Genomic DNA, 14,260 nt, shown 5'->3' with positions numbered 1-14,260 from the left:
TTACTCTTCCCAGTGTCCATTTGTGCTCTTTACCTGTAAGCTGGCTCTGGACCACAGTACAGTAGCAGCTCTTCTCCCCTTCAAGGTCTCTCAGTGCACTTGATAAATGGGTTTTGGCCCAATGAAACAAGTAGGAAAACTCTCACAGATTTCAAGGAGATTTGGACCTAGTCCTTGACTATCTTCGTATCAGAGTTCTGCTTGAAGAGGCTCAGAAGGAAAAGATATCTGTCATTGCCTCTTGCTCTTATCTGCCTATTGAACTAAATCCTAGACACACACATATGCACCCTTGGAAGCCTCCATATGCAAGTTTCAAAAGGAAATGCAGTCCTGTGTACTCCACAGCCTTGCCTGCTTGCCTACGATTTTTGAGCTGAATTGATTCAGATCTAAAGTGAAAGCTCATCCTGTGCCTATTAATCATCTTTCCTCACACAGCGTTTTTGCAGCTGCTACCACACACACTCCTTAGGCACTGATCCACTCTTTCACATATTCTGAAGTTGCACCGTAACCACTAGCACTATTTTTTCGTCCTATAGTAGTAGGACAAGTCTTCTAGGACAGCTATAAATGATCATTATGTTACATAATTATCCTGCCACTTCACTGCACTCTCAGTCAGTTAACTACTGATTTACACTCTAGCAATACCTTAGTAATAGTCAGCACAATTAATTTTCTGGCCATCTTTTGGTAGACAATAAAGCTGTAAGAAACCGTTGTGTCATCTATTCAGACCCCTGCAGAAATCTCTGGACCAAGTCCTGAGCCTCAAAATAACTGTCAGATCTTGTACAAATCCACCCTAAATTTGCAGTGATGGATAGCTTACTGCAAGCCTCGGGAAGCTGCTCCAATGCTGCTCAGTAGAGTATCTCAGATCAGATGGTTTTGTGTGGAAAAAAAAATCATTTTGCATTTGTAATTACTATATAATTTGAAACATCTGTAAAAAGAAAGATAAAAGGAAAGCATTCACATGCATGGAGTGTAGCATATGAAGAATGCAGGTTTCCTTTTATATCCCTATTACCATGTTTGATCCTCTCCAGCTTCTATAATTGCCCTCTATGTGATTATCTCCAGCACAATACAACGTTTTTTAAATCCGTGCAGACTAAAACGGTATTGTAATACAGTGACTGCTTTGTCTCTAATGGATCTTTTGTGAATTTGCGGTCAGCAGTAGCTCTATTTGGTAAATAATATAAAGCCAAGATGGGTTTATTCTAAGCAGGAAAAGCCTCAGGGTGACTGAGGTGTAAGAAACAACTCTGAATGAGCAATTCAAATGGAGACAGCATTTAAATAATTAACTTCCTTTTGATAGGATTTTCCTGCTGTAGTGGCAGAAAAGACAAACAATTAACAACTGAAACTCTCTTGTCTGAGCCATCTCTGTATGAAATAATGAGATTTGCTCCAGGATGAGAGTGGCACAGGGACTAGCCTCACAGTTAAAGAAAAGCCATCAAATAAAGGAGGAGAAAAGAGAATGTTAAGGGTCTGTCAGCTGTGTGCATGAGAGAAGGACATGAGCAGGGCTGTCTCCTTGAAGGAGCCATAACTCTGCATTCATAGAATCATAGAATCATTGAGGTTGGAAAGATCAATAAAATCATCAGTCCAACCATCAACCCATGCCTGTGACTCTCCACACCTTGTCACTCGGTGCAACATCAACCTTTTCCTGGACACCTCCAGGGACAGTGACTCCACACTTCCCTGGGCAGCCTGTGCCAATGCCTCACCATTCCCGCTATTCTACATAGCAGTAAAGTAGAATGAAGCTGCTCCCCAGAGTATGGAGTGGATTTTCACATGTGAACTATTGATGGGATCAGGCAGCTCAGTGGGGTACAACTGGTGGACTCAGTGGTCATTGGACAGATTCAATGGTGCTGCTGATCCTCACCAAGAACCTCCTCTGAACTGCTTCCAGATCATCACTGGACAATTGCTGTCTTCTAGGAATGGGGCTGGAGGTTGTTCAGACAGAAGAATGAAACAGATGGAAATGAAAAGGGACAAGTTGGGGAGGGTAGGTCACTCAGCTGCATTATGAACATACATAATGAACCTTTCCCAAGCACAACATACAATAAGAAGCAGCAGCAGCAGCTCATGTTCCAGACTGCTAAGTCAGCCTTGGTGCATTGGAGTTAGTCACAGGACTGTTATAGAAAGCCATGCTGCTACACAGTGTTGCTTACTCAAATAGGGGATATCCACCCTCTATAAACACAAACTGTGTGGTAACATCCACAAATAGAATAAGATAAAAAATGTCCTTTGAATTGTCTTCTGCTTCACTTGAGGAGGAGCAGTAGACTGTGAAGCAAATGTCTTTTACTGTAAAGTCCAGTGGAAAAAATGTGACAGGACCTCTTTATACAGATCAGACTTCATAGCAATCCCCAGCATTTTCTCCTAACACTGTTAATTAAGAAATCATTTTGACCATTTACTGGATAGCACTTCAAGAAATAATACCAAGAATACTTCAAGAAATGTACAAGAAGTAAGTTCTTGTCAATGTCAAGCTGAAAATTATTAATACCTTCAGTATACTCTTGCTACCAAACTAAGTTTTATCCTTATCATTTGCTTTATTAATGGGCTATACTTAATACTGTATAGCTGAAAGGTAGTTCCAGCTTCTTTAACACCGCCCTCTCAGCAGCCATTACAAAAAAGCCAACACATGAGCATGTAGACACGTGCATGCACACATACACATGTACAAAAACACATCATAAACTCATTCCCTGAAATTCAGCCCTCTATAAAGGAGAAGGAAGTCAGAAAGAAGAGAAACTATAGGAACTGACTAAGCTTGCAAAATGTTGATGATACTTCTGTGCCCATTTGTCTCTGATACATCCGACTATGATAGGATACTTTTTCAACAGTGATTTCATTTTCTCACAGAACTTCAAAGATTATCTTTCAGGCAACAATGCACAGAATGGGTTTGTGGTGTTTATTTATTTATTTTTTTTCCCCATGAAATCTGAAAAACTGTAAATCTGGAAGGGAAGAGTATCTCTGGGCCTATCTCAAGAGAAGGATATACTTGTCTCAGCCCTGCCCAAGAATGATTTATACATTTATAACTGAATCCTTCCCCTAAGGGGAAGAGAGGAATTGGGGACCATTGTCTACAGAAAAATTGTGGCACATGTAGCCATGGGCAAGGAAAGGAGGATAGGTGGTTCCTGGCCCAGGAAGGAGGAAGAAGATAAGATACATCTCCATGTTAGAGAGGGGAGATGGAGACAAGAAAGGGTCAAGAAGTGTCAAGGTGGGACCTTTGGAGTCACACAGCCCCTCACTGACTTCAAAGGAAAGAGCAAAGACCAAGAATTGGAGAGCAGGAAAGTGGCTGTTATGGCACAAGGACTAGTGGCCCAATGGACAGTTTTGGGGCAGTATGTGGGGATTCACTGGTGTGTGTCTTGAATGAGTCCATATGGATACCCCTTTGGAAAAATTGTGGGGTTGCCTACAAAGCCCAGCCTTGACTTAATGGTCTGGGTAAAAACAACTGCTAAGATAGAAAGGTAAGTTCATAGTGCATAGGAGTCTTCCAGTACCCAAACCTGATCACGTTAAACAGGACAGCAGCAATCAGCTGGATTGAAAAGTACCTAGGGAATTATTTCTAAACACCACCAATAAAAAAGAGTCAACTTGAAAATAAGTATGAACGAAAAATTTATTACAGCAGGAAATGACCTCAGAGTAGCAGCCAAAGCTTGGTGTAACAGAGGCAGAAGTACCACCAGTACCACAGCCTCTGTTGAGGTGTGGCAGAGCAGCTGCCCCATTGGGCACCTTGGGGGACTGACATCCAGCTGGTGGAGTGCCACAACAGGGTGCCACAGTGGGACCCACACCTGGAGTGCCTGTATGTGATCCTGGTAGGGCTTTTGTCACTGGTGTGGAAGCCCCATGTGCAGGAGTGGGGTGAGGGCTGGGAGCCAACGTGGCATCTGGGGAGGTGGTGTGCACACTGTGGGTGGGGAGTTAGTTATGATGGCTCTTCTGAAATGTGAAGATGCTTAATTAATGTCTTTGTAGGCCTCTAGTGTTGTGATTTGTCTGTCATATTACTGATATCAATCTTGCACGCATAGTTCACTGACTGCCAGTTAATTATATGCCAATAAAACAAAGCAAAACAAAACAAAACAAAAACAAACAAACAAAAAAACCCACACCATTTCAGGTTTCCCTGTGGTAGAGGACAGAGCAGCTTTTAAGGAAAAATCAAAGGGTAACATTGCCCTTGCTCTCATGCAGGACTGAACACAGCAGCACAAGAGCACAAGAGCAGAGCCCAGGCAGGAGCGTGTCACAGGGTATGGGTGAGACTACGTGACAAAGAGATCCATCACAGCTCACTAGGGCTGTCTGGCGAGCCTTGTGTCTCCCACACACATGGAGGTTTGGTGTCACAGACCCACAACTTCCAGAGAGAGAGACAGACAGACAAGAGTGTGAGCAGCCTCATGCAGGAGGGCATAACGGAAATATCTGTGACAGCTGGCTAGTGAACAACTAAGGCTCTGGGGAAAATAATAATAATAATAGTAATAGTAATAGTAATAGTAATAGTAATAATAATAATAATAATAATAATAATAAAAACAACCCACAGCACTATTTTTCAAGTTGTATGGTGAAAATAGTTTTGGTGATATCTTCCTGTCAGATACAGCAGTCAGTATGTTGGCGTGAATGAGCACTTATACTCACTTCTCACTGTGCCAAGGGAAATGACACAAGCAGGAAGCCCTGCTCACTGGTTGAGGGGATGCAGAGAATTGAGACGGAGTGAACATCACTTGTTATGGACACAATTAGAAAAGCAAAATTGTAAATTCCTGAAAGTTGGTGCTCCTGTCCACAAATGTTGCTTAGTTTCCGTGAGGCAGATGGTTGTAGTGTTAACAGACCCTTGTACCTAGTAGTGATTACAGAGAGAAAGAAAAAGCTCTCAGGCAGTTTCTGTGGAAAACCACAGAAATTATTAGCTGAGCAGTTAAGTATGAATTCTGTTAAGACGGTTCAATTACAGTAATAATGAATGGAGCAAATATGTACAAAAGTCCATTTGCAAGCAGGAAAGCTTTCAGGTAGCTCACCAGCAGCTCTAGCTAGATGGGAGTAGTCCCTCAGGAGAGATGCTAATGGAAGTCCTGAAGCACCCCAGTCCCTTGCAGTGTGAGGATGCTCTCATAGACAAACAAGTGTCAGCATGATGTTAGGACCACTGAAGCTGTACACCCTTTTATGGGATTTTTATGGGTTTTATGGTATTAGTCTTCACTCAACAAAGCAGAAGTGGTATCTGTTCTGGTCTCCCTGGCCTCTCCATTCAGACAATAAAGAACAATAGAAGCTGCAGGGATGCAGTTAGTCATGTCCACTCATTTCAGAAAGAGTAAAACCATGTCCTGTGCTCTCCAATGTCTTTCATCAGGTAAGAACTCCACTGAACTCCAAAGGAAGCCTGGACTGCAGCCACTTTTCCTTCAGACACTCAAGCTTAGGGAACATTTTTTCCTCGTACCTTGCCTTCTAGTGAGAGGGAACATCAACCAGTATAAGACACTATAAAGCAGCATCCACCCAAAGCTAGCATCAGCTAGACAGGAAAGATGAAGAGCCAAGGCCTGCCCATACAGAAGAGCTATGGTAGGCTGGAACTAGGTAGTTCAGATCAACCTTGGTCAAATCCCATTTCCTATGAGACATCTGTGGCTCTCAGGCCATTCCCCATGCTCCAGCAGCTAAGGATGGGTGCACAATGGTGCAGAACTCTCCCTGACTGCAAAGACAAAACCCATAGCTCCAAGACACTTCCACCTGGGAGTGCAGGGCTGGAGGAGATGAAGAACTAAGCTTTAATACAGATAATTGCAAATAGCCTACAATTCATTTGCAAGTTTATCATAGAATTATCCAGATATTTATTAGAGAACACTGGTGCTGCAGTAACTAATTTGGAAGGGCACTTCCTCTCTCCTGTCATCCTGGAAGACCAAAAGCAGAGCTCAGCTGCTGACTGAGCTGAAGTCAGCGCTGCCCCATTTGTCCCAGGGGAGTGACAAGCAGGGCCATTTCAGACATCATTTTCTCCAAAGAAAGAGTATTTATTTAAATATTATGCAGGATGTGATTCAGTTGTCTATGCCCAGGCATCTGCTGCCATTTTAGACTCCTGTCCAAAAATATATTTCAGGGTTCCATTCACAAAAATGAAATGGAAGAGCCACACACACCCTGCATTGACAAGTCCCACTGCCTGGGTCATATAGGGCAGCTGCAGCACCTCCCCATTGGCCAACACACCTGCTGTGCCTACTTCCACCTATGGGCACTCATCTGAGGATCTCTGGAGACACGAGGAAGGGTGAGGGGGAAGAAGAAGATAATAATAGCTGAATAATTTATTCAATGAGATTCATGGAATTTGGGAACTAATACATTCTATGAATAATATTTTCATTATTTTCCCACCTCCAGTGCTAACAGGAGATATGAATAATGACTGAAGAAAACTTGAATTACAACAACGCTATTGAACTTTGCACACATACATTGCATAAAATGAGGGGCAAACAGTTCTGCTCACTGTCAGCTTGATGTAGATGTTTGCAAAAATTGTGAAGTATGTGTTTGGCACTTTGGCCTTTCCTTGCAGAAACTTTGCACTCAGATTACCTGACAATAGGAATCAATCAGTAACATGCATGCTGTTTCTTTCCCAGAAAATTGCTAACAATTGCTTTAATTCAGCACTTCAGAGATTACATCCCCAGAGATGGCAGACCTCTCATCCCCTGCCTGATGAGGGCTGTCATGTCTGTGATCTCTGGGGACAGGTTCATTCACCAGGACATGACAGTGTACCTCTGCCCTCTGGTAGCATTTACTGGCAGCCCCCTGCTAAAACATCGACAAGAGTCATGGATTTGGGGAACTACAGTCCTCTCAGCCTGACCTCAGTATCAAGGAAGGTCATGGAGCAGATCATCTTGACTGTAATCAATGCAGCATGTGCAGGACAATCAGGGGGTCAGGCCCAGCCAGCCTGCATGTTCATCCCTCTGTACATGGCACTGGTGAGGCTGCACCTCAAGAACTGTTGAGTTTAGGGCTCCTCTACTGCCCTGTCTACAAGAAGGACATTGAAGTCCTGGAATCTGTCCAGAAGAGGGCAATGGATCTGTGAAGGGTCTGGAGCACAAGTCTTGGGGGGAACAGCTGGGAGAACTGAAATTGTTCAGACTGGAGAGGGGGAGACCTCATCACTCTCTACAATTTCCTGAAAGGAGACTGTGGCAAAGTGGGACTCAGCCTCTTCTCCCATGTAACAGTGACATAATGAGAAGTAGTGGCCTTAAGTTGCACTGAGGAGGTTCAGGTTGGGTATTAAGAAAAATTTATTTTCAGAAGAGTGGTGAGGCATTGGAAAGGGCTGCCCAGGGAGGTAGTGAAGCCACCATCAAGCGTTCAAGAAATGTGGAGATGTGGCAGTAAGAGACATGATTATCAAGAATGGTGGGAATAGGCTGATGGCCAAACAGATGATCTTAGTGGTCTTTTCCAGCCTTAATGATTCTGTGATTCTATGATTCTATCTGCAGCAGCTGCAGACAGCTCAGAGTGGGAATCCAGCAATGCTCTTCCCATCCCTTGTACTTCCCATCGCACCTCCTGCTGTACTGTGAATGAAGTTCATGTCTAAAACTAAGGGATGACATAAATTTCTTGATATCATTTCACTGACAACAAATGCACACCACCGTCTGACCACGGTGGTGAAAGATCAGGCCATAGGAAAAAAAAAACAAAAAACAACCAACAATTTCCATCCTCCAAAATTCATAATCTAATTGATTACTGCAAGGCACTGACTGCCATTCTTCAGCTAAATATTGAATCCATCAGCTCCTTGAGGGCCTCTGCTCAATCTGAAACGAACATGGCTCATACACGTATTTAATACTAACTTTGAAATTGGAGAGGAATTTAACAGAGCATTAGAGAGGGATGAATAAATTACAGTGGCATTAATGAGGCTGATGCTTATATTTAAAGAGAAAAGTCCCAGAGGGCTCAGGGAGCTCCAAAGTTACTAATAACTTATTAATTTTGGAGGTGATAGCAGATAACATATTAAATGTGATAAATATAAATGTGCACTGTGATTACTGCTTCAGAAGACAAAGTCTTTTGGCGTATTATACTACAGGGTATCATTTATAAGGCCAGAGAAATAATTATTCTTTTTTATACGTCTTTAGGAAAGATTGCAGCTGGATAGTTATATGCACTCCTAGGCACTCCACTACAGGATACTGCTAAACTAGAAGAAATTTGAGATTTCGACTATGAGCAAAGGAGATGATAAGAAGGCTCTGATAAAAGGAGTAGGGGACAAATCCTCTTCAGAAAGATGAAAAGAACCAGATATGAACGGAAAAGAAAACTGATGAGAAATTATGTGACACTCAGAAGAGAAAAAGCTGCACAAACAAGTCAAATAAACGTCATGGGGAAAAGATTTCTTCACCAAATAAATGTGTAAAGTTATTGTCACTTCTTACCTGAAGCACAAAACTTAAGATGATGAATCAGGAAAAGTTCTCAAGGAGCCATTTTATGGATCAAATTTGAGCCCAAATTTTCTAAGTTGTGCTCTGAGGAATTAGTTCCTGCCTTTACTTCTTAAGACTGTAACTGTCAAACATTTACATAAGCTCTATCTTCAGATCTGTGAGGATTTCTGCTCTGTTCAGCAGATGTGCACGTGAGCAGCCAGATCGAGCTGCTCAGGTGTGACACAGCCACGTTGCACATCCCTGCCACTGCACTGCTGAGTCAGACACCACTCAGGAACAGCTATCTCAGTGTCAACTTGTGCCTACAGAGGAGCAGAAATGGGATAAACACACACCTATCGCTTACATTCTGAGATGCTGGAACAAGCTGCCCAGAGAAGCTGTGAGTGCCCTGGAAGTGTCCAAGGACAGGCTGGATGTGGCCCTGGGCAGCCTGTGTGGTAACACTGACCATGGCAGAGGGCTGAAACTGGACGATCTTTAAGTTCCCCTCCAACTTAAGCCATTCTGTGATTCTTAGTTGGAGCTGCAGAAAGGCATGCGAGTAGGAAAGAGTGCACAGTGAAGGAAAAGGAGCATGGATGCTCACCAGCCTCCTCCTTAATTAAGGTAAGAAGCAGTAGCTGGAGTTAGAAGAAGCAGTGAGCAGCTGTGCACTGCCTCGTGCAGCTCACTGGCTAAATGTGTGGGTCACAAATAAAAAGAAAGCTGTAATCTGCCTTTATCCTTCCAAGCCCCAGGGTATGCTCTGGACACTTTGACTTTAGCGAGCATTTGAGTAATTATATTTAAAACCAAAAGGTCATTGAAAACAGAGTATGTGGTATTATTTTACATTCACAAAAGGAATGAAAACAGTAAAGAAGAGCTAAACAACAGGAATTGCTCTCAGTGTGCTACCAGGAGTTCCATCCTCTACTGATGGAGCAGGTGGGGCCTCTTCCTGTTAATACTGAGTGGATGTGAAGGAAAAGATAGGAAGGTCCCAAAGTATATAAGTGAGATTAATTTCTGAGGAACCCTCTACAATTCGTCTAATGTGAGGAGTTTCTGTAAACTGAATGTATGTATTATTCAAAATGAATTATTCGGAAGGATTGTAAATTACTTGGTATCCTGAGTAGAAACAGTGTCCTCAGGAATAACTCCCATGATAACACACCTCCTGGGCTGCAGCAGGGGAATTTGTCTTCTAGGAAAAAAGTGGAGAAAATAGACAGTGAGCATCCACAATCAAAGGTCATGGCCATGGGAGCACCAGGATGACCTGTCTGAAGTGACTGAAGGACCACTTGAGGGGATGCCTTTGTCAGTGCTCTGTCACAAAAGAAGACCAACATGAAGTCACCAGATCACAGGATTGCTAAGGTTGGAAAGCATATCAGGAGGCCTCTGCTCCAACCTCCTGCTAAGAGAAGGCTCAGCTCTGAGGCCAGACCAGGCTGCTCAAGGCTTTATTCCAGTGAAGGCTTCAAAAGATTGAAAACTGTGCCATTGCCTGATTGCATTTGTAGGGAAAACACTTCTCCTTATAGCTTTGCTGAACCTCTCCTGTTACATCTTGTTTGGTCATGTCTTACTTTCATAGAATCATAGAATCATTAAGGTTGGAAAAGACCACTAAGGTTATCTAGTGCATCAACAAATCTGCACTGAGCCTTCCCTCCCTGCATGGCTGTGAAAAGCCCATCTCTCCTCCACAACTACTTCAGCTTCAGCTTCAGCATCTTATTTCTGGATAGATTTTTAAAGTCTTTTAATCACAGACAGAGAACATCAAAAAGTTTACAGGCGATCATGAGTCATGCCCAAACTGCAAGGCATATGGGACTTGTTTACAACTTCACACTGAAAAAAACAAATTGCAAATGTCAGGGGCAAGTCCTCACCTAGGAAGGTCCTCTTCTAGGAAGCAGATCCACTTCCAAGAAGAGAAAAATTTAACAGTCATACAATTTCTCCTGGAATGAATTGAAAAATGACAGAAAGTTGATTGAAATATCAGGACTGTTTGGAGTGCTATGAGCACTGTGAATGAAATACCATCCCTTTTACAGAACCATCATCTGTGTAATGGAACATCCATATGATAAAAGCATTCACCATACCTCAGGGTGTGGACTTTGAACAGCAACCAGCAGCTGCACTAATGAGTGCTTGATTAAAACGCTATTGTTAATGCAAAATGCATATTGTCCAATTGAGATCAAGAAGTGGGTGTGGATGAAAGGTTGGAATAAAGATGATTAAACTCAGAAAAGTTCTATATTTTTGTCGCCATAGCATTTCAACAGCCACTAACGTGCCTGAAGCTAATAATAACACATTAGCCTGCTGCACAAATCTAAGTCAGAGGTTAATACTAGGGTATATTTTTTGTAATCGTTTTTGTATTAATCAGTTCCAGCCTGCAAATTGTTTGGAAAAGAAACGGAATTTCACCTGTTTGCTCCCATCTCAGTGAACATGAGTTCAGATAGTTGATTTTATGGTCTATTTTAATTACTTCAGGTAAGATCTGAATAATAAAGTGAAGCTATACCTATATCTTTGTCAAATACAAAATACCAACAAGATTTTACACCCAAAGGCAAATGTGATTAATTTCAGAAACAGTTTTTCAGAAACGATTAGATACTGCTACTAGGCTTGCCACAAGCTATTCTATGGCTTTAGTAGGCTGTTATTCATATTTATCTCCATTCTATCTCATACATTTACATCTATTAATTTTCAGAAAAATGCATAAAAATTCAGTTTGAAATGGTTTTTGACTTTTTAGGTGAATAAGTACTTCTGGGTTAAAACTGAAAAAGAATTAAGATCTTAAGCCCATCCCATAAGTTTTGTCCAACACTGAGGGAACCAAAGCAGTTTTTTCATGTAAAATGAAAAAAAAACTATTGAAGAGTTAGTTTGCCCTATAAAAGTGAAACAAGCCCTCTACAGCATTATTTTGTCTTGTGTAGCAGGCTGTTATTTTCTGAAATGATATTTATCTGTCAGGCAGGTGGAAATTCCTTCTACTTGCTTTGATCCTAAAAATGTTCACTGCGTAGTCTGTGCCTTACAAAATATCCAGAAGATTTTTCTTCAAACCCCAGAATGGTGTGAAGGAATCTCTGAGTCCCTCTGCCCAAGCCCTGCTCCAATAGGAACACCCAGAGCAGGGTGCCCAGGGCCACGTCCAGAGTCTTTGGACTCCCCAAGGAGGAGACCCCAGGTCCCTCTTCAGTCAGGGCCAGTGCTCCATCACCCCCACAGGATGCTCTCTTCTCTGACTTCTGGAAGCCTTAGTCAACCCATTTGGCCACAGTGCTTAGCTTATAGTCAGCTTCAATTGTATGCGAAGATGTAAGAAATTCTACTTACACTCAGAAGGCTTAGCTTATAAGAAGAGTGAAGTGTCTTTAATAAAATGTGAAAATGGCTCAGTAGCAATTATAATCTATGGATGAGCTCTTACAAATGCTTCCAAAGATGCAGAACAGCCCCTGGGAACAGTCCTACTTGTGCCAGCAGAACTAATCCGATGAAGAGAGGTGCAGGGTTATTTGGGTGTGTGCAGCAATCAGCAGGAAACTCTCTTTGCATTTGCCTTGCCTGTCAGAAGGGTCCTTGGTGCAAATAAATTGTTTACAACTCTAAAACTTAATTTTACTGTATCAGTACCAGGCAATTCAAGCTGGAAGAAGAGAAAAAAGAAAAGAAGGTTGTGCTTTATACATGAGGTGCTCTCTTCCAGTTAACCAAATGAAAAAGATTATGTCACCATATGATTAATAGCTAAACATAATAAGCTGCTGAATAAATAACCACTGTAAATATAGCTATCTTCACAGCAGGGGAAGCTTTAGCACAAACAACAGCAGGCAAGCTGACAGCCAGAGGGATGACAGTATTTCATTTGCAGACACAAATCTTAGCTACGTGGCTGTGGTCGGCAAGAAACTGTTTCTAACATGTTGTTTGGCTGGACCTTGGATGGGATCTGATTTACTGGGTGTGTCTTGAAAGGTCCACTGGTTTTAATGGACTCTAAATGAACAAAGCAGATTATAGTTCTGAAGGCCACCAGGAACAGAGAAGCAGAATGGTGTAAGCAGCAATGATTTCAGATAGATGTGTTGGGAAAAAAACCACTGTCTCAGTTACAGGTAATGCATTATTATTCTCTTGTGATATCGCCTGAGCATACAGCAAGTATAAACCCAAAATATCTCTTTATAGCTGCCTGCAGCGACAATAATTAGCCCCCCTGCCTGCATCAGAAATAAAACTTCCTCCGTGGTTTTAGGTTGGCCAGGAAAATACATACTGAAAAAATGGGTTAGACACCACTGTTTTAAAAATGTAAAAGCAGACCACAAAAGAGCTGGAATTCCAGCTTGTTGCCCATCCCTGCAGGAGGAATCTGATCAGATTCCCATTTACACCAGTCTCTAGGCTTTGTCCTGAGCCGATTGCTTACCCAGAAGAAATCATGCTGCCTACCTCCAGTGCCTCTCTTCAGATAAAACGCTCCATTCCCCAGGGCCCCCGGGCGTGGGTTTTCCAGACATTCAAACAACTTTGGTTTTTGCAGAGGATTTATAAAACATGGATATGTGAAGCTGGTGCACAGACTCTCTACAGCAGGCTCTGACAGCAAAGTAATGAAGGTAAAATCAGGCATGTGGCGGTTCTATGCTCAACACCACATATACAATTCCATCAGTATAACCCATTATTCCTGTACAAAAAAATCATTTTCATTGTGACAAAATGTTATCCAAAAGGCAGTGTGGGATACTTATGAACAGCATAATTACAGTACTGCAAAAGATGTGCCCTTTTTTCTAAGTGCATGCATTAGTTTTCATGTTCAAGAAAAAGAAATTCAGCCTACTCCAATTTCAGGTTATACACCCAGAAGGAGTGGGGAAAGCAGAGGTTATCATACTGGAGATTATAGGTAGGGCATGACTTGTTTAACCAGCAAAGACTGAGGAGAGAAACAGTTTTGATTTACACATAGAATCATGAAATCATTAAGGCTGTAAAGGACCACTGAGACCATCCAGTCCAATCATCAGCCCATCCCCACCATGTCTGCTAACCACATCCCTCAGTGCCACATCTCCACATCTCTTTAACTCCTCCAGGGACAGTGACTCCCCCACCTCCTTGGGCAGCCTGTGCCACTGCCTCACCACTCCTTCTGAGAAGGAATGTTTCCTAATATCCAACCTGAAACATAACATCAAGGGTAGACACCTACCAGTAGAAAAGCTGTAGGGCTATGCAAGAACAAATGAGTACAGCCATGATTTTAGCAGAAAATTGAACTGATTCTAACCATAAGAATGGTGTCCTGGCAACAGCTTTCAAACAGGAACAATGTGAGCAAAAAATGAAGTGACTTTCAGGATGCAGTTCAGTACTTCTAAAAAGTGGAATTATACAACATGGAGGCATGTGGTGACAAGGAGCTGAGACAGCCCCTTCCTGTCCCATGTTTCCCAGATCCTGTGTGATGCTGGTTTCAACACCCTGAAAGGCTCCAGGTTCCACTTTGCACTCATCTCTAATCCTCCTCAGACAGAACCAGGCTACATGACGCAGGAAATGGGGACGGT

The sequence above is a fragment of the Cyrtonyx montezumae genome, unplaced genomic scaffold (genome assembly GCF_038088225.1).
Source record: "Cyrtonyx montezumae isolate F1298 unplaced genomic scaffold, pur_monq_1.0 scaffold_12, whole genome shotgun sequence".
Taxonomy (NCBI): domain Eukaryota; kingdom Metazoa; phylum Chordata; class Aves; order Galliformes; family Odontophoridae; genus Cyrtonyx; species Cyrtonyx montezumae.
The sequence above is the reverse complement of the archived record's forward strand: the minus strand, read 5'-3'. Positions refer to the sequence as shown.